Source organism: Bos javanicus, chromosome 12 (assembly GCF_032452875.1).
Source record: "Bos javanicus breed banteng chromosome 12, ARS-OSU_banteng_1.0, whole genome shotgun sequence".
Taxonomy (NCBI): domain Eukaryota; kingdom Metazoa; phylum Chordata; class Mammalia; order Artiodactyla; family Bovidae; genus Bos; species Bos javanicus.
In genome coordinates this window covers 79,985,987-80,006,058 of record NC_083879.1, presented here as the reverse complement: position 1 = coordinate 80,006,058, position 20,072 = coordinate 79,985,987, and the positions used below count along the sequence as shown (strand labels likewise).

Below are 20,072 nucleotides of genomic sequence, written 5' to 3'. Positions count from 1 at the left end.
TGAGGACACAGTGAGAAGCCATCCACCTGCAAGCCAACAAGGGAGCCCTCACCAGGGAAACTGAGTCAGCACCTTGACCTTGGACTTCTCAGCCTGCAGAACATGAGAAAAAAAAAATCCCTGTTGTATAAACCACCGAGTCTGTGATATTTAGCTATGGTAGCCCTGAGTTGACTGAGACACTAAGTAAGTGGGGTGACTGGTAGCTCGGTGACTCCTCACCCACATTTGCACTTTGACCAAAGCAGTGAGAATCAGAAGCTGGGTTGACCTAGACTGAGGCACCCTGAGAGGAGCTGGTGGTCTACAGATACAGAAGAATCTGTGTTCTCTGGAAGTTGGGAAAATGGAAAGATTTCTGATGCACTACCCTACCCTCCCTTCCTTCTCCCTCAAGTGAGTGGTTTCTCAAATCTCATACCCGAGAGTACATACCTTTAATATGTAAAACCCAGAAAACTCTTGCAGAGTTAGGCTGAAGCTCCCCTTGGTTTCTATTCTTATCCATGAAAATATTTTTTCAAGGTGTCAGATTCACAGCTACTGAGAAATTCATGGCAGAATACAAGATCCGCCACCTTGAAACTCTAAAATGTGATTTCAGAATTGTTGAAAGTTGATGGTCTAAGACCCAAATGCTCTGAAAGGGAATTATTAACATGGAAACATTTGTTACCTAGGCAGTTTCTCTGTGGCACAGAGGAGTTCTTCACTGTGCCAAGAGAGATTAGCTCTTGGAAAGGAATTAAGACTTCACTGTGTTACTGTAGTGACCTAGGATACATGAAAGAATCTGAGCGCAGAAAGCAAAAAGCAAGGAGCTCCCTTAACTAAAGAAAGTCTGAAAGAACAACAGCCGTGCTTCTTTTCCACACACTCAATTAAAGCAGGGCTTCTCAGGTGGCTCAAGTGGTAAAGAATCTGCCTGCCCACACAAGAGAAACTGGCAGGAGATACGAGTTTGATCTCTGGGTCGGGAAGATTCCCTAGAGAAGGCAATGGTAACCCACTCCAGTATTCTTGCCTGGGAAAGCCTAAGGACAGAGGAGCCTGGTGGTCTACAGTCCATAACGTTGCAAAGAGTTGGACATGACTTAGTGGCTGAGTGTGCACCCTGCACACACACACACACAGAGACACATACGGTATATTGCCAAGAACTAGCCACTCTGTCTCCTTTCCAAGGCCATGTTTACAGAAATGATATTCACTTTGGAGTCAAAACTGTGTGGATTCAGAGTAACTTTGGATAGCTTTTAGAATTTCTAAATTTTAATCTAATTTGCTGTACACTGGCAATGTTAATATCTTTAGGATACTAGTGAGGGAAAATGAGAAAATGCATTTATATATGCATATATTTATTATATTTGTATATACAGTATATGTGAATTATATATACACAAATGTGTGTATATCTGTGTATATTAGTATGTACATGTATATAAGTGAAGGTCGCTTAGTCGTGTCCTACTCTTTGCGACCCCATGGACTATACAGTCCATGGGCTTCTCCAGGCCAGAATACTGAAGTGGGTGGCCTTTTCCTTCTCCAGGGGCTCTTCCCAACCCAGGAATCGAACCCAGGTCTCCCGCATTGCAGCTGGATTCTTTACCAGCTGAGCCAAAAGGGAAACCCGTATAAGTATATATATGTGTATATATGTATATTCGTGTGTGCATATCAATGTGTACATGTGCATTGTTGTCATTGTTTAATCACTAAATTGTGTCTGACTCTTTGCAATCCCATGGACTGCAGCCCACCAGGCTCCTCTGTCCATAGGGATTTCCCAGGCAAGAATCCTGAAGTGGGTTGTCATTGCCTTTTCCAGTGGATCTTCCCGACCCAGGGACCAAACCTGTGGCTCCTGTCACATCTCATGCATTGAAGGCAGATTCTTTACTGCTGAGCCATCAAAGAAGCCTTTATGTGTGTGTATATATTTTCAAAAGTATGATAGACAGATACGCTTACCCATTATTCGTCACTTTTCTCCCCTGTTACGGAATTTGCTGATGTCTCCAGAGATTGCCAAGGCCTTCAAAGGACTGCTAACAAATGCAGGGTCTGGAGCCAGACTCCCCTTCTCCATCACTGGGTCTGTTCCCTGCCAGCATGCATCCCATCAGATTGTGTTCATCTGTTGACCCACCCTCCTCTGGGTGAAGAGCTCTTGGTAGGTGAGGATGGTACATATTCTCCCACGACTCCTACAGTGGCCAGCACTTGGTAGGTGCTATGTAAAACTTGCTTGCTAAAGTCAATAACTGAATAACTGAGTGAGCAAAGGAATAAACGAGTCAACCAATCCACAGCCATGCATTCCATAGATTTGGTTCATAATCATGGTGGTCAGATGTTCAAGACCAAGTCAACGTGCAGTTTGGCCGGGAGCCTGTAAGTTTCTAGTCTGAAAGCCAGGTCAGCACTTGGAAGAGTCGAGTCCTCAGTAGTCCAAACCTCCTATGCCTGCAGGGCTTAAGGTGCTCACAAAAATAACAGAGGAGGGAGTGCTGGAGGCTGGAGCAAAGGACAGAACACACACACATTCTAGCACATTCTAAAGACTCTCTTTAATTGTTTTCTAATGGTGCATGTACTTCTGACTTTCCGAGCGTTGGGCAGGAAAGCCTATTCCCTCCTTAGGGCCTGTCTCCAGGACCTCCTTCCCCAGCCCTTGGAGGAAAGTGATTTGACAAAGACTTTCCACAATGTCAAAAGGGAATTGACTCATTTCCAGATCCCTAACAAAGCAAGTACTTCCACGGGTAAAGTTCCACTTCTCACTCCACTCCTCCCCAGTTTATGGCTACATTCTTCTAAGAAAAAACCAGAAATGGCCACTTTCAAAGTTCAGACTGACATCATCAGATGGGACAGCCATGTCATTGTCCCTACAGGATCACAGGCCTCTCAGCTGGGTCCTCTGGCCTCATGATAGCTGACTTTGTCCACGTCCTCTATTGTATTTCTACACGACAGCTCTGTGAACAATACTAATTGATCTTGAGCTAGCCACAACAGAAATACAGAACAGCTTGTATCTGCTCTGTCGCCAGGGATTCCTAGGGGAAGGGAAGGGGTGAGGTGATTAACGACACCAGCAAGAAAGGTTGTATCTCAGATGAGATGCTTATGTAAGACAATCTGGCTTTTGCAATTTTCCTTTTCTGCCGTGTTTTATTAGAGGTCAGAAGAAACGTGCATTCATAGGTGAACCTTCCCCCTGGTGCTCTGACTTATTTTACGGCTCTGTTCTCTGGCTAAGTGCTAGGAGAGAGAATTAGACTTGGAGTCACAAGGTCTTCATTTGAGCCTCAGCTTTGCGAGCCTGGGAAAAATCACGAGACATCTCAGAGCCTCAATGTCTCTGAAAAATGAGATAACAGTCTACGCCTTGCCTTTTCCTGTGCACTGTAGTCCTGTCTAATCCTATCTTTTTGCCCTTTTAACATACCCCTCTATTTGAAAAAAATTAAGCATCTTCTCAAACAAATATGTCTATATACATGAGTATGTCTTATACATATGTAACTTTTAATATGTCATACATGGTAAATAAAAATAGACATTTTCAGAAGCTGATAGGAAAATCTAAGGAGCTATAATAGTCCCTTCTCATTCTCATCTTGTGTGTCCCTAGGACACATGACCACCACTTTGGAGGCAATGCTCTGGATATAGTAGATTAACCTAAATGTGGCCTTCTCCCCTCCATGGTCTAAATACTCAAAATACAGTCCATGGACCATTAGCATCAGCTTCACCCAGCATAGGTTAGAAATGAAAATTTTTGGTTCCCACCCCAAACTTGCTGAATCAGAATCTGGATTTTGATAAAATCACCAGGTTGACCGGATATATACACTGATGTGAAGAGTTTTCTTGGAACAAGCTCCCTCTATTTGGGTGGCTACAAAATGTTTGCTCACCTTCAGGAGCGCGCAGGTGTTAACCCATCATTCTCTGGCCACCCTTAGGGCCCCACAGAGCAAGATGCATTCACATCCTTGGTCCTTCGTACCTTTACGTGCTCTGGCCCAGCGCCAGCTCTTAGATGTTAGAGACATTAACTTGCATTTGTCAGTCTTCTTGGTGCTCAATATTCATTGAAATGAAAATTCAAAGGAGTCTGTTGCCAGATCCAATGAGACAGTGCATGTGGAGAGACAACCCTTTATTTATTCATGTCTTCTAGACCCGTATTTTGAGCAGCCACCAGCTGCTAGGAAAATCCCCAGGGGTGTAATAGAGAGAAGGCAGGAGTATCGCCTCACTTCGGGGACCTCACAGTTTGAAGAATAAAAACATCATGATTTTCATCCTCTCTCCTTGGTCATTATTGTTGCTGCTTTGGCCCCAGTCATTGCAGAAGGCAATCACATTCTAAGAGAACTCAGGTGTTCACTCTTGGGACGGCTGTTGGGCCAGAATGTCCAGGTATCTTGTCCAGGAAAACCCACCTCTGACCCCAGCAGACCTTGCCATGCCCCGAGGGCTCATCCTTCCCTTGGGGTTGGAGGTTTTGTTCTTGGCTGAACTATTTCCAGCTGTGAAACAAATAGAAATATATGTACATTTTCAGTGGCGAACCCAATAAATAAACCTAGAGTGTGTGTTACTTGCTCAGTCACGTCCAACTCTTTGTGACCCCACGGACTGTAGCCCACCAGCTCCTGTGTCCAGGAATTTTCCAGTCAAGAACACTGGAGTGGGTTGCCATGTCCTCTTCCAGGGGATCTTCCCAACCCAGGAATCAAACCAGGGGCTCCTGCAGGCAGATTTTTACTGTCTGAGTTACCATGGAAGCCCTAATAAACTGGAAAGGATGGCTAAGAATTTGAAACAATGCAGTACAGAAGCAGGGGGCTATGTGATGCGTTACCATTCTTTCAAATGACCTTTTTACCATAGTTCAGGGAAACTGCCTCCAACTACAAAAACAAACTGAACCGAACCAAACAAACCAAAAAACGCTTGCAATGTATCCTATATGCTACTACTACACTGTAAATTGCAGAGTACCTGATATCATGGCCTAAATAAAAACTAGAAGCCCAGAAAGGATGCTCTGAAAAAACAAGCTACACCATATTTGATGGACCATCTGTCACGATAAAAGAATTGATCTCTAAAGAAACATATTGAGCTCATTCCAACAGCTCAGAGCAATGGACGCACCTTACCAGCTGCCTAGCCCCCGCTAAACAAGGGTTTTCAGCTCCCTGGTTACAAGTATTGGAACCAAAGCACAGGGGGAGCAACTTCTCTTGTAAACCCTAATCCCCATAGGATGAAGTGTGAACTTGCCTTAATCACCTTCAGAAGCTACTATTCTGACTGCATCTCTCACACTTAGGAAGTAGCATCTTAGATACAATTTCTTTAAGACTTTGCCAACTAACTATAATTTTAATGCAATATTTCTCAAGGACTTATTAGAGATGAACTTTTAGCTTAATACAACTGTCGTTTTTTTCCCTCCACTACTTAAGTTGCTCATAATTTGGAACTCAGAAGGGTTGATGCACACCTCTATGTGAATGGCACTCCCTGGAATTGTTCAGTGCACAACTTGTACCTCATTACACGGCAGCCTGCTTTTACTTTTTCTCCATTTTGCCCTCAAGATGACAATTTCAGAGTTATTGGTTTAATAGATAATTTTTGCCTAATTTAAATGAGTAGGCTGTTTGCACAGGCAAAGTATTAATCTCAGAAGAAAGACTGGTTTTCTAATGGAAATGCTTAACCATAGCAGCATGAATGGTGTCACTATAATTACCCTTTAAAGAGGGGAGCAGAGGATGCAGCAGAGTGGTAGACTCATTAATTTCCCTGCCTCTACCCAGCAAGATTCAGATGCAGCTTGGAGAGTGAGGGCAAAAGCCATATCAATCTGTGCTCTGACTGTTTAGCAGTGAAAAGGAATGTCACGCGGAAAAGGAAGCAACAGGCTTCTCCCGCACTGTGTTGACCTTGAAGCAACAAAATAGAAATGTTAATTACCATTTGGATTATCATTCTGTAATGATGTCTTTATTATGGTAATCATTAAATTTTAAGTAGAATTAAACACATTAAATCAGATTCTTAGCAGATTCTACTGTTTGAGTTTATAAAGATACCTGATTTAAATGCGTCACTGAGGGTAAAGGCATATAATAATTTAGTTTGAATTTGCTTATGAGTAACATTGTACATAAAGAAGCCTAAAATATAATATACAGAAGCTATAGCCAGGGCTTTTGTAATAAACATATTTTAAATCCCATGCCACATAATACAGCTTTAATGAATGTAATTTACAGCAATCTTTACATGGAGAATAAAAAGAAATAAATATGGAATGTATGGGGAATTACTACATTTTAAATAGGGAAAATTCAATGTATTTGTTATTTCCACTAAGTGGCATGTACAAGTTCTTAGGACATGGAAACTATAAGTGATTGAGTAAAATATTTCAACAATTTTTATCAAAGACTTGAATAAGGTTGTAATAAAATACATGCCAATATTTTAACAACATCTGATGACAGAAATGGGGCCCAATTAGCTATTATTCCTGGAATTTTATTATGTTAATTTTATAGACAAATGAAATAAACAACAAAATTTTATTCTTTGGCCACTGTGTCTTACATATTGTGTATTTTTCCTTGCATACATGCGTGTATCAAAATTTATACACGTGCAAGCACCCACAAACACAGAAGATACAGTTTAAGGTTATGAGATTTGTAATAAAAATATTATGATTTGAATATGTATTCTGCAGATTCTCAGATGTATGCTCTTGGACAAAATTTTTAATTTCACTTTCCTTATTTGTAAAACGTAAATATGAACCCTACCTCTTGAGAGAGGGGTTGCTGTTATTTTTCAGGTGTTCGATTGTGTTCTTTTTGTGACCCCATGGACTGTAGCCCACCAGGCTCCTCTGTCCATGGGAATTCCCAGGCAAGAATCCTGGAGCGGGTTGCCAGTTCCTTCTCCAGGGGATCTTCCTGGCCCAAGGATTGAACCCAGGTCTCCTGCATCTCCTGCATTGCAGGCAGATTCTTTATCACAGAGACACTGGGGAAGCCCTTTTTTAAGTGTACAGTTTAGTACAATTAGTGCTAAGTACATTAATTATTACTGTGCAGTCAACCTTCAGAACTCTTTATATCTTGCAACTTTGAAACCCTATACCCATTAACGAACAATACTGACAGCCTTTTAATTATTCCTGAGTATATAATGGTATAAAACAAACCTGATTTGACTTACACTAGGTGACAAAGAAAACTCAAAGTACATGTAGCCCATTCCACATTAACACTGAATGCCAACCACACACATGTGTAAATTGCATTTAGTGCTCAGAAATGACTGATACTACTATCCATTAGTAACATTAACAAATACCAATACTTGGCTATCATTACCCTAGTTTTTATAAAATATTACCAAAGAAGTAAATCGTATTTCGCTAGCCACAAAGTTGGTGACTTATAGCCAGGATTTGCTCCCAGCTCTAGATACTGTGCTGGTCACTGTCTTTCCATCTCACTGCTTTCTGCACAGTTCACACCTCATCATTTCTTGTTATGAGTCAACACTCAAATTCCCCAGTGGCTAGTATATTTCAATTCTTCTCCTCTTTGTGTCCAAGCAGAGCTACATCAGATGCAAATCTGACCAAGCAACTTTCTGCCTATAATCCTACAAGCAGCTCCTGTGACCTTAAACACCAAAGTAGGATTTCTTCCCATTATTTTTCCATTCTTAATGAGATACAACTGACATACAATAAGCAACACAAATACAAAGCATGCATGTGTACACACCTTTAAAACTATCCATAGAACCCAGATGCTAAACATGTCCATCACCCCCAAAAGTTCTGACCCCCATTTCCAGGAAGTTATTAATAAAGTTACACTATGGTTGGTTTGTATTTCCTAGAATTTTATATAAATAAAAATCATAAAGTATATATAGTTTTTCTGGATTCTTCCACCAAACATAATAATTTGGAGTTTCATTCATATTCATCAGGAGAAGGAAATGGCAACCCACTCCAGGATACTTGCCTGGAAAATCTCACGGTCGGAGGAGCCTGATACATTAAAGTCTATGGCGTCGCAAAGAGTCGGACACAACTAATTGACTTCACTTCACTTCATATGGTTGGATCTATCAAGAGCTGTTTCTTTTTGTTGCTGAATAGGGTCTCACTGAATAGATAAGCTCCAATCTGTTTATCCATTCAATTGTTGATACACATTTTGGTTTTAGTTTGTGGCTATTATTTTAAAAGTGCTATGAAAATCATGTAAAAGCCTTTGTATGAAGGTATGCTTTTATTTCACTGGACTTCCCTGGTGGCTCAGACAGTAAAAACTCTGCCTGCAGTGCTGGAGACCCAGCTTCAGTCCTTGCATTGGGAAGATGCCCTGGAGAAGGGAATGGCAAGCCAGTCCAGGATTCTTACCTGGGAAATTTCATAGTCAGAGGAGCCTGGCTGGGCTACAGTCCATGGGGGTCACAGAGGCAGACACGACTGAACGACTAACACACTATGCTTTCATTTCTCTTGAGTAAATATCTAGGAGTAGAATGACTAGTACTTATGGCAGATGTATATTCCATTTTTAAGAGAGAATCAAACAGTTTCAAAAATCGTTTGTACCATTCTTCACTTCTCCTGGCAGCGTATTAGAGTTTCAGTTGTTGCACATCCTCAACCACATATGGTAAAATTGGCCTCTTTTTTTTTCAGCCATTCTAGAGGGTATGTAGTGTACTGAGTGTATCCCAGTGGTTTTCACTGGCTTTTCTTTAATGACCGACGACATCGGGCATCACTTCATGGACTACATGCCACCTGCATATCTTCCTCAGCAAAGGGCTGCCTCAAAACTGTTGCCCATTTTTACAATTAAGTTGTTTGCCTCTGTAGCTCAGTTGTAACTTTACATTCTACACATCTTTCATTTAACGTATTTTTTGCAAATATTTTCTCATCTGTATCTTTTCATTTCTTGTAACTCTCTCTTGAAGAGTAAAAGACTTTAATGGTGAAAATTTCAACTATTGCATTTTATTTCTTATACTTTGTTGGTTTTGCTTCTGAGAGACTTTTCCCAAACTGAAAGTCACTAAGATTTTTCTCATGAATTTCTATAGTTTTAGCTTTTCAATGGCACCCCACTCCAGTACTCTTGCCTGGAAAATCCCATGGGCAGAGGAGCCTGGTGGGCTGCGGTCCTTGGGGTCGCTAAGAGTCGGACATGACTGAGCGACTTCACTTCCACTTTTCACTTTCGTGCACTGGAGAAGGAAATGGCAACCCACTCCAGTGTTCTTGCCTGGAGAATCCCAGGGATGGGGGAGCCTGGTGGGCTGCCGTCTATGGGATCGCACAGAGTCGGACACAACTGAAGTGACTTTAGTAGTAGTAGTAGTAGTAGTAGTATGATCCATTTTGGGCCTTCCCATGTGGCTCAGCAGTAAAGAATCTGCCTACCAATACAGGAGACATAAGAGACGCAGGTTCAGTTCTGTGTTGTGAAGATCCCCTGGAGAAGCAAATGGCAACCCACTTCAGCATTCTTGCCTGAGAAATCCCATAGACAGAGGAGCCTAGTAGGCTACAGTCCATGGGGTCGCAATGTCGGATACAACTTAGCAACTGAGAACACACACATGCATGATCCATTTCCACTAAAGTTTTGAATGTATTTCAGTTTAAGGTCAAACTTACTGTTTATTTTTTGCTTATGGCTATCATTACACCACTATTGACTAAAAAGACTATTATTTCCAGATTGAATTACCTTGGCATGTGTCAAAAACCAGTTGACCATGTATGTATCTGTGGGTCTACCTGGACTCTGTTCTCTTCCACTGATTTGTTAACATCTAATCCAGCATACTCACGTCTTAGTTACACCTTGACATAGAGGATATAAGACTTCCAACTCTAACTGTTTTGTTCAAATATATTTTGGCTATTCTAGGTCCTTTGTATTTCTATCTGAATTGCAGAATGAGCTTACAAGTTTCTACAAAAATGTCTACTACAATTTTGACCGAGTTTGCACCAAATCTATAGACCATCTCGGGAGCAGAGATTTCTTCATCATATTGTGGCCTGTGATCCATGAACAAGATTCTGTAAAATATTCAACGTAGACAATAACATCCTCTGTGAATAATGACAGCTGGATTTTTCTTTACGGTCTCAATACATGTTACTCCTTCTCCTTGCCTTCCTTCACCAGTTATAACGACTGCCACACTATTGATAGAGCTGGTGGGGATGGCTGTCCCTATCTAATTCTTGAACTGAGGAACAGAAGGCAGTCTTTCACCATGAAACATGATGGTAGCTGTACATTTTCCACAGATGACCTCTATCATTCTCTTCCTGACATCCTGAGAACTTTGGTTTGCAACAGATGTTGGATTTTTTTTTCAAATATTTTTTCTTGTATTTTGTTATATGTGCTAAGTTGACCACGTTGGCCTTGCTGGACTCCCAGACCCGTCTTCTCAGCTTGACAATGCCTAAGGGTTCCCCTGACCCCCCTTCTGTGCTATGGCCTGGAGATACTTGTAGAAGCAGAACCATCATAGGGCTCACCCCCCTTGTGTCCCCCTTCCCGGATTCACCATCACTTGCTGCCTCATGGGCATCATCTAGATATGGCTCCTTCATAAGCTGTTTCTTATTGTTTAGCTCTTTCATGAAGGAGAACAAATCTAGATGCTTTTCCTCCATCAAAGTCAAAGACTGATGTCACCCCGTCCATCTGCACAACCTTCTCAGTTTTCAGTCTCCAGCTTGCAACTTTGTCCGACGCTCCGTATCTTTTTATACTGTTTGCTCTGCCAACGGTGCCCTTATCGTCACCTCTATAAACCCATTGTCCTGCAAGATAAAGTATAGCTGCTACATCCTCCCAGAAAAGCTCCCCGTCCTTCCATAAAAATCCAGGTTGCTCCGGTGTGTGCCCCGTTGCCTTGCGCTTGTCAGTGTCACATCAGTGCCTGTGGGTGGTGGCTATTTGAGATCAGGACACCTGCCACAGTCTTCCTTGCTTTCCCCAAATCAAGCTCATGATAGGAATTAAAAAGTTGAAAGAAGGAAGGGATGAGAATATACAATCCATTTCTCTCCCTGCTTTGGCATAGATGTGCTTATATTTTCACTGGAGTTCCTTGATACAATAGCTTTTAATATTTTAATCACAGGGAAGTCTGGCATGCTGCAGTCCATGGGGCCACAAAGAGTTGGACACGACTTAGTGACTGAACAACAACTTCCCCGGTGGTGCAGGGGTCAAGACTTCACCTTCCAATGCAGGGGTACATGTTCAATCCCTTGTCGGGGAGCTAGATCCCACGTGTCTCCAGGCCAAAGGCCAAAACAAAGAACAGAAACAATATTATAACAAATTCGATAAAGACTTAAAAGATGGTCCACATCAAAAGAAAATCTTAAAAAAAAAAAAAAGAAATTAACATTATTCAAGGGTGAGAGCCCACGTCTGTTGACTCCAAAGTCCTTTCTCTGTGCCATGATCCAGCTGTGATGCCCCCTAAAATAACTGGGAATCTTAAATGAGGCTGGGGTGAAGAAAGACATAGATAAAGACAGACCAGAAAGAGAACAAGTGATCTTTATCATGGTGTTTAGCTCATTAATTTTTGAAGTATTTCTTCTAGTGTCAGTCCTTCACATCCAGCTAAGTGTCCAAAGGAAAACGTTGTTTTCTGCAACCTCATATTTTTGTTGAGCCTCATGAGACCTGGCAAATAATATCCAATATTTGTTATTGTTGCTGTTTAGTTGCTAAATTGTGTCCGACTCTTTTGTGACCCCATGGACTGTAGCCCACAAGACTCCCCTATCCACGGGATTCTCCAGGCAAGAATACTGGAGTGGGTTGCCATTTCCTTCTCCAGGGGATTTCCTGACCCGGAAATCAAATACACCTTTCCTGCATTGGCAGGAGGGTTCTTTACCACTGGGCCACCAGGGAAGCCCAATATTCAATATACGTTCATGCAATTAACAAAATAAGTGTAAAAATCTGTGATCAGAATTTCTACACATTTTTGACTTGGAATTAAAAATTGTATCACTAAAACAAGGCAATATCCTACACTTTGTATAGAGACCTGAAGAAATAAATTCCTTGATGATCATATTCATGTATTTCTGCTTTCTAGCACAAAAACCTGAGATAAATGAGTATTTAGAAAAATTCCATAACACATCACCTTTTCACTGGCTGATGGTTTTTTCCCAAAGCAAACCTCCCTCCTTGGTTCAGGGTCACAGACCCCTGCTTTTTGTCCTGCAGACACAAGCTAATACCAATCACCTTCCCCTGCTCCATGCTTCAAACAGATTGATGACAGTCTCCTTCAGTACATCTCCCTGTTTTTTGTGGTCCAAAGCTTACTTTCCAGTACCCATGCCCCCAACCTCCTACTTATTGTGTAACTAAGATGTATTTTAAATTGCAAACCTAATTATGTTTTCACAGTCTAGTGTTCTCATTGCAGAATCCTAGCTAAACGTTTTCCTTTGTGACGTGTGACTGCTTCAGGAATATGCACACATCTGTGGCCAGCCAGCCACCCATTTGTCTGCTTAACAATATATTTGGCAGTAAATGTAAATGTGGCTCTGCAGGGCAGTGTGCCAGGCAAGGGTAGCGCTGGCACGCAGCAGCGACCTTCACTCTAAAGCTGTATTGATCACTCAAGGCTTTGTGTGTCCAGGGTTGGACCACTGACTTGAATGTGTATCCAAACAACTCAGAGAGGACTTAGCAATTTTAAAGGTTCCTTCTCTTTCCCTGAAATTGACTCACACATGATTCTTTAAATGCTTTTCTCATCCAGTTTGAAACGGAGAGCCTGTTCGGGGTCAAGTTCAGTGTGGTATTTCATGGTCCTGAAAAAGAAAATGAACTTTTGAAAAAAGAATCAGATTCTCGTCTCCGTTAATGGCAGGCAAAGCACCGGCATGCACGGGTTTTGCATCAAATCTAAAAGATAAATTTAACTGATGTGTTTTCCAGTTCAACATTAGCTTTAACATGAACCGTGAGACTCTAACGTTTCACGAAGGCAAGTTTGTAATCGAGACGCACGCTATTTAAAACAGGTGGAGACCACGCACAGCTTCCCTTGGAAGCGTACTGTCATAGTAAATAACAAAATAGAATTTATTGGGCAAATAAGGAAAGCTGCTCCAAATTAAGTCTCACAATGATTACTGTATAAGGCACGTATGGAGTACTTCTTACGTTCCTAATAATTGCGGTCACCGTTATGCTGTTTCACAGATATCTTTTCCTCTAGTGTTAACAGTCTTATTTTATTGAAATACATCCAAGATTGGACAGTAAATCTGGATGTCAAGCATACAAGGGGGCATGCAGGAGACGCTTTAAAACTGGGTTTCAGTCCAAACCAAAGTTTCATATGTAGAGTAAAACCTATTCCTTAAGAGACTTGTATCCGCGACAATGAACATCATACTTTCCGGTGTTTACTTTCTTCAGCAGAGAAACTGAAGAAGTGCATCCTAGGAATCTGAATGAGCCTTGGTCATCAGGAACACATGATAACAGTCTGAAGGTCACGAAATCAAGTTGTAGTAAAGCCAACATGCCCAGAACACAGCCCAGCCATGATGACTCCGTTTCCCCACGTCTGCGTTCCATGATTCTTAACTCAGTTTTCAATAATGGAATTGTCATCCATCACTGATTGCATCACAATGAGTGTGTTCAGTCACTCGGTTTGTCTGACTCTTTGCAACCCCATGGAGGCTCCTCTGTCCGTGGGATTCTCCAGGCAAGAGTACTGGAGTGGGTTGCCATTTCCTTCTCCAGGGATCTTCCCGACCCAGGGGTGGAACCCAGGTCTCTTGCATCTCCTGCATTGGCAGGTGGATTCTGTACTGCTAGAGCCACCTGGGAACCCTGATGATGTCACAACCCAGTCCCACATTCAGAAATGTCATGGTTTCAAAGGAGGGAGAGTCAAAATGAACATTTACTCAACAGGAAACTTGTGTTACCCTTTCCCTGTGTGTTAGGACCTTTGTAAAGTTGTGTTAAAAGGAAGTGTGAATCAAAGACTGTAGAAATCCTGTTAGAAAGTTGAAGATCAGGGAGAGCTTTCTGCAGATGAGGAGAGGGCAAGTGAATGGTGGCCAGGACCGCCAGGACCGCCGCCAGGCCATCCTCCATTCTAGAGGCTGGATTCATGTCTCCGGCATGTACACCTATAGGAAAAAGGGCAATTCAATAGTCTGCCGTGTGCAGCGTACAGGAGAAAGTAATGGAATGATGTTGAACTTGTTCAGTTTAGTTCAGTCGCTCAGTCATGTCCGACTCTTTGCGACCCCATGGACTGCAGCATGCCAGGCTTCCCTGTCTATCACCAACTCCTAGAGCTTACTCAAACTCATGTCCATCAAGTCAGTGATGCCATCCAACCATCTCATCCTCTGTCATCCCCTTCTTCTCCCACCTTCAATCTTTCCCAGCATCAAGGTCTTTTCCAAGGAGTCAGCTCTTCCCATCAGGTGGCCAAAGTACTGGAGCTTCAGCTTCAGCATCAGTCCTTCCAATGAATATTGTGGGGTATGATATTGACCTGGTGGGGTATTATATCTACTTATCTATGTAAGAAGTCCTTCACGCCCAGCAGGAGGAAGCTGGGACTGGAAGGAAAGAGTGTTGGTGCAGGATGGGGCCAACCTATGTGCAATCTGACCACTAGACTGGAGAGTAAAGATTACTTGTAAATGGGCCATAAAATGGCTAGATCATGTGTTCTCATCCGTCCTGTGAAAGTGAGGAAAAGTCCTAGTATGGGACTTCCCTGGCAGCCCAGTGGTTAAGAATCAGTGCTTTGATTGCCGGGGACATGGGTTCAACCTGTGGCTGGGGAGCCAGGATCCCACATGCTGTGTGGCGCAGCCACCAAGTAAATAAATGTGAAAAAGAAAAGTCCTAGGAATACATCTTTCATTCCCTCATGCACAACTTTTCACAGAAGGGAAAGAAGCTGAAAAATCAAATAGGGGCCGATCATTCAGACTTAAAATCTGGACCAGGATAAAGCAGTGTTAACTGAAAGGAGACGTGGTGGGTAGGTTTTCAGGACAATAAGAATAAGAACACTGGTCTCAGCAAATGCTTCAGCGCAATCAACACAATGTACACCCCATGTTCAGGTAACTCACGGTGCTGCTTGCTGAGTCATAAGGTACAATTTTACCGGGTGCTTTCTCATTACACGTTATATTCCTTAAGTTAATCTAGTGGCTGGACCCTATATTAACTCTCAGCTCTATAGATGGCTTGGAGGCCAATAAACAATTACACACGTTGAGTCCTCTAACACTGCATATATGGATTAATGTTTCAGCAAACTAATTAAGGTAGAGGAGTTTTGAGCCGAATGCTACCCAAGAGGTTTGTAAAGTAAAAGTCAGAAAAACTCATCACAATCTTTGCTTATACACTTATAGTTAAAAGTAGTCCAGGGGTATAAAACAGAGAGCAAGTTAACATCCCCAGAGTAAATTGATCACTGCTGATAAGCATCATTACTCAGAAGATGGGGACTCTGAGGGTCCAGGCTACGCTAAGGCTATCCATTTGCTATACTAGAATGTGTGTTCAGCCACTCAGTTCTGCCCAGCTCTTTGCTATCCCATGGACTGTACCCCGCCAGGCTCCTCTGTCCATGGGATTTTCCAGGTGTGGGTTGCCATTTCCTACTTGAGGGGATCTTCCTGACCCAAGAATTGAACCGACATCTTTTGCCTCTCCCACATTGGGAAGTAGACTCTTTATCACTGAGCCAGCTGGAAAGTCCATCCTAGGACAATGGGCCACAAAAGCTTTGAATCACCAGATGGCTACCTAGTTGCCTGGAAGAGAGTTGCCATCTTCAGAGTTACATTCAGAGAAATAGCAGCAAAAACACAGAAAAGATCTTGATAAAAATATGAAACCCGAGATGACAGCAGACTTCTCATTATTAAAAACCTCCATCAATTCAAGTTTACACTGCATAAAAAAAATTCTCTACTCCAAACACATTTCAAGGGGGTCCAAGGCTTTTAAAAAAGAAAATCTCAGATTGTAGAAGAAAATCACCCTGTCAAGAGCTAAAAACAATGAAGCTAATAACAATTAGAAGCGCTGCTGTTTGAGAAAGGTTGCCAAGGGTTATTCTATCAAAGCAATGCAAAACAGCACTTAGAACATCAAAATGACTTGTGGTCATTCTGTTCATGCCTTTGCTGTTGCATGTAGGTGAATATGCCTTGTGGAAAATAGCTGCACTGCTATCACATGTGTACGATTTTTAAACGGTGTCCTCTTTCTGCAAGGAATATGGCAAGTTTCACTCAAGCATTAAATTTGGATTTAGGAATATCACTTCCCCCATGGCTCAGATGGTAAAGAATCCACCTGCAATGCAGGAAACCTGGGTTTGATCCCCAAGTCAGGAAGATTCCCTGGAAAAGGGAATGGCAATCCACTCCAGTGTTCTTACCTGGAGAATTCCATGGACAGACGGGCCTGCAAGCTACAGTCCATGGGGTCACAAAGAGTCAGATATGACTGAGCTACTAATACTTTCGCTCCCAGCCCCTCTGATGGGGTCTCTCGAGGATCCACCTACATATGCTCCAACTGTCACTTTCTCCTGAGCTGATCTATCTTCAGGCCTATAGTGACCAATGGCAATGCTTCTGTATCTTTGATCACGTTTCATTACCGTGGAGACCCACCATGACTGATGACTTCAATCAATTTTAGCATTAAAATATTCCAGAGTAAAGCTATGGTCATGTGTAGGCAGACGTCATGAATGAGTTTGCGGGGAGTAGTGTGTAATATTTCATCTTATCTAAGGAACTCAAACAGCTTAACTAAATGATGTCCCAGAAGAACCTGTGACCCTTGTCCCTCTGTGGGTGGCGGCCTCCTGTTCTCTTACTGGACTCCAGTGCAATGCAGTTCTCGCCACCGTCCGCCTGTCATCTGAACTACAGCGGCTGTGGTCCTAATCTCTTCCATGTGGAGGGAAATAGCATTCATAAGTATACTGGGGATGTGTGCATCTTATGCAACAGCAGCTGGAAATTGTCTTTTTCTCCACCCAAAATACATGCAACATGGGTGTGAAATTACACAACGTTGTATGAAGTCTCCAATTCTGGCACCTATTAAAAAAAAGGAACAGACCACATACATGAACTTGGATGCACACACACACGATCCTGAAATATTCTGATTGGCAAAAAATTCCTATTAAGTTCCTCCTAATGTCAGTCATTTCAGTCAGAGACCACATTGTGTGTGTTAGTCATGGAGTCGCGTCCGGTTCTCTGTGACCCCATGGACTCTAGCTTGCAAGGCTCCTCTGGCCATAGGACTCTTCAGGCAAAAATACTGGAGTGGGTAGCCAGTTCCTTTTCCAGGGGATCTTCCCAACCCAGGAATCAAACCCGGGTCTCCCACACTGCAGGCAGATTCTTTACCACTGCATTAGACAAAAGAAAAAATGAATTTTGGGGTTAGGATGAAAGATTTTAGAGTGCAATAAACATCCCTAATACCAAATGTCTTAGAATGATGCCACTTGTTTGCAATCTTGAATTTCAAAAGTGACTTCTTGTTCTGAAAAAAGTCATCATTTTTCTTTAAAAATGCATGTTCTCAACTTGTAGAGAGGCCAGCTCAACACATTTTTAACAAAATAGAGATGAGCCAAATATATTGTCAAACTGATGTGTGTTTCTTCTTAATGGAGCTAAGACTGTGAAAACAGCACAACAGAGTTAGAGCAAATGTGTTCTGACCTCGTGCTTGATCAGAGAGCAAGAATGAATGGAAATCCTGCCACCCCTCTGGTGAGCGAGTGCCTGTCTGGAGTGAAGGCGAGAAGGGAGATCAAACCTGTTGATCCTTCCTCTGCCTCTTCAGTTATGATCGACTTGCCACCATAAGGTCCCTAAACACAAGTCAGTCACTCAAGTGAAGAACAAGGATTTGATGCTTTACAGGTGGCGCTATGGTAAAGAACTCATCTGCCAAGGCAGAAGACAGAAGAGAGGCAGGTTCGATCCCTGGGTCAGGAAGATGCCCTGGAGGAGGAAATGGCCACCCCACTCCAGTATTCTTGTCTGGAGAATCCCATGGACAGAGGAGCCTGATGGGCTTTAGCCCATAGGGTCGCAAGAGTCAGACACAACTAAAGCAACTTAGCACGTGAGCGCAGAGGAAAAACTGGTAAGAACTTTGCTTAAGCGGCACCTTTCTGAGACATCTTTAGTGGTAATCTTGTCTGTATGCAGTTTTTCCTTGAAGTATTGATTTTAAAGCGTAGTCCTCATGGACAATGAGACCACTGGGTAAAAACCCAGTCCTGCAGTGTAGCTGGTTTACTATGATTTGGGCTGAAATAGAATTCCTAGCACAAGAAGAAAAAACATTGACTGTTCAGTTCCTTAAAGTTCCCACATATTTTCTGAATGATCTAAATGGACTGGTGATACGGCTTTTGTACTTTCATTAAAATTTTAAATCACATAAGTAACACCTGCTCATCTTTGAAAACAGAAATCACAAAAAAAGTTACAGACACAGAATCAAAACAATGAGTGTTTTTGTACCTATGATCCCAATACACATATTATTTAATATGTTGACATTTTTCAAACAACAATCTAACTTGAAATTTCTCCATTGGGAATAGTTACATTCAATGTGATTTTAACAATTCTCAATTAGTACGTCTTAAGGACACACGTGAATGAAGAGTTCTAAAGAAGAGCAAGGAGAGATAAGAAAGCCTTCCTCAGCAAGCAATCCAAAAAAATAGAGGAAAACAACGGAATGGGAAAGATTAGAGATCTGTTCAAGAAAATTAGAGATACCAAGGGAACATTTCATGCAAAGATGGGCTCAATAAAGGACAGAAATGGTATGGACCTAACAGAAGCAGAAGATATTAAGAAGACGTGGTGAGAATACACGGAAGAACTGTACAAAAAAGATGTTCATGACCAAGATAATCACGATGGTATGATCACTCACCTAGAGCCAGACATCCTGGAATGTGAAGTCGAATGGGTCTTAGGAAGCATCAGTACGAATAAAGCTAGTGGAGGTGATGGAATTCCAGTTGAGCTATTTCAAATCCTGAAAGATGATGCTGTGAAAGTGCTGCGCTCAATATGCCAGCAAATTTGGAAAACTCAACAGTGGCTGTAAAAGGACTGGAAAAGGTCAGTTTTCATTCCAATACAAAGAAAGGCAATGCCAAAGATGCTCAAACTACCGCACAATTGCACTCATCTCACATGCTAGTAAACTAATGCTTAAATTTCTCCAAGCCAGGCTTCAGCAATACAGGAACCGTGAACTTCCAAATGTTCAAGCTGGTTTTAGAAAAGGCAGAGGAACCAGAGATCAAAGTGCCAACATGTGCTGGATCATTGAAAAAGCAAGAGAGTTCCAGAAAAACATCTATTTCTGCTTTACTGACTATGCCAAAGCCTTTGACTGTGTGGATCACAATAAACTGTAGAAAATTCTGAAAGAGATGGGAATACCAGACCACTTGACCTGCCTCTTGAGAAACCTGTACACAGGTCAGGAAGCAACAGTTAGAACTGGACATGGAACAACAGACTGGTTCCAAATAGGACAAGGAGTACATCAAGGCTGCATATTGTCACCCTGATTGTTTAACTTATATGCAGAGCACGTCGTGAGAAACACTGGGCTGGAAGAAGCACAAGCTGGAATCAAGATTGCCGGGAGAAATATCAATAACCTTAGATATGCAGATAACACCACCCTTATGGCAGAAAGTGAAGAACTAAAGAGCCTCTTGATGAAGGTGAAAGAGAAGAGTGAAAAGTTGGCTTAGAGCTCAACATTCAGAAAACTAAGACCATGGCATCTGGCCCCATCACTTCATGGCAAATAGATAGGTAATCAGGGGAAACCGTGGCTGAC

General features: G+C 42.2%; 1 long non-coding RNA gene across 1 annotated transcript; it reads right to left on the bottom strand.

Annotated features, from left to right (window-relative positions):
• Window positions 1-4,024: 4,024 nt before the first annotated feature.
• LOC133258102 (uncharacterized) lies at window positions 4,025-14,007 on the bottom strand. The gene is made up of 3 exons (XR_009739817.1): window positions 13,569-14,007; window positions 12,882-12,964; window positions 4,025-4,553 (listed from the first exon to the last, which is right to left on the bottom strand). It is a non-coding gene; the product is annotated as an uncharacterized LOC133258102 (long non-coding RNA).
• Between the last annotated feature and the right edge of the window lie 6,065 nt (window positions 14,008-20,072).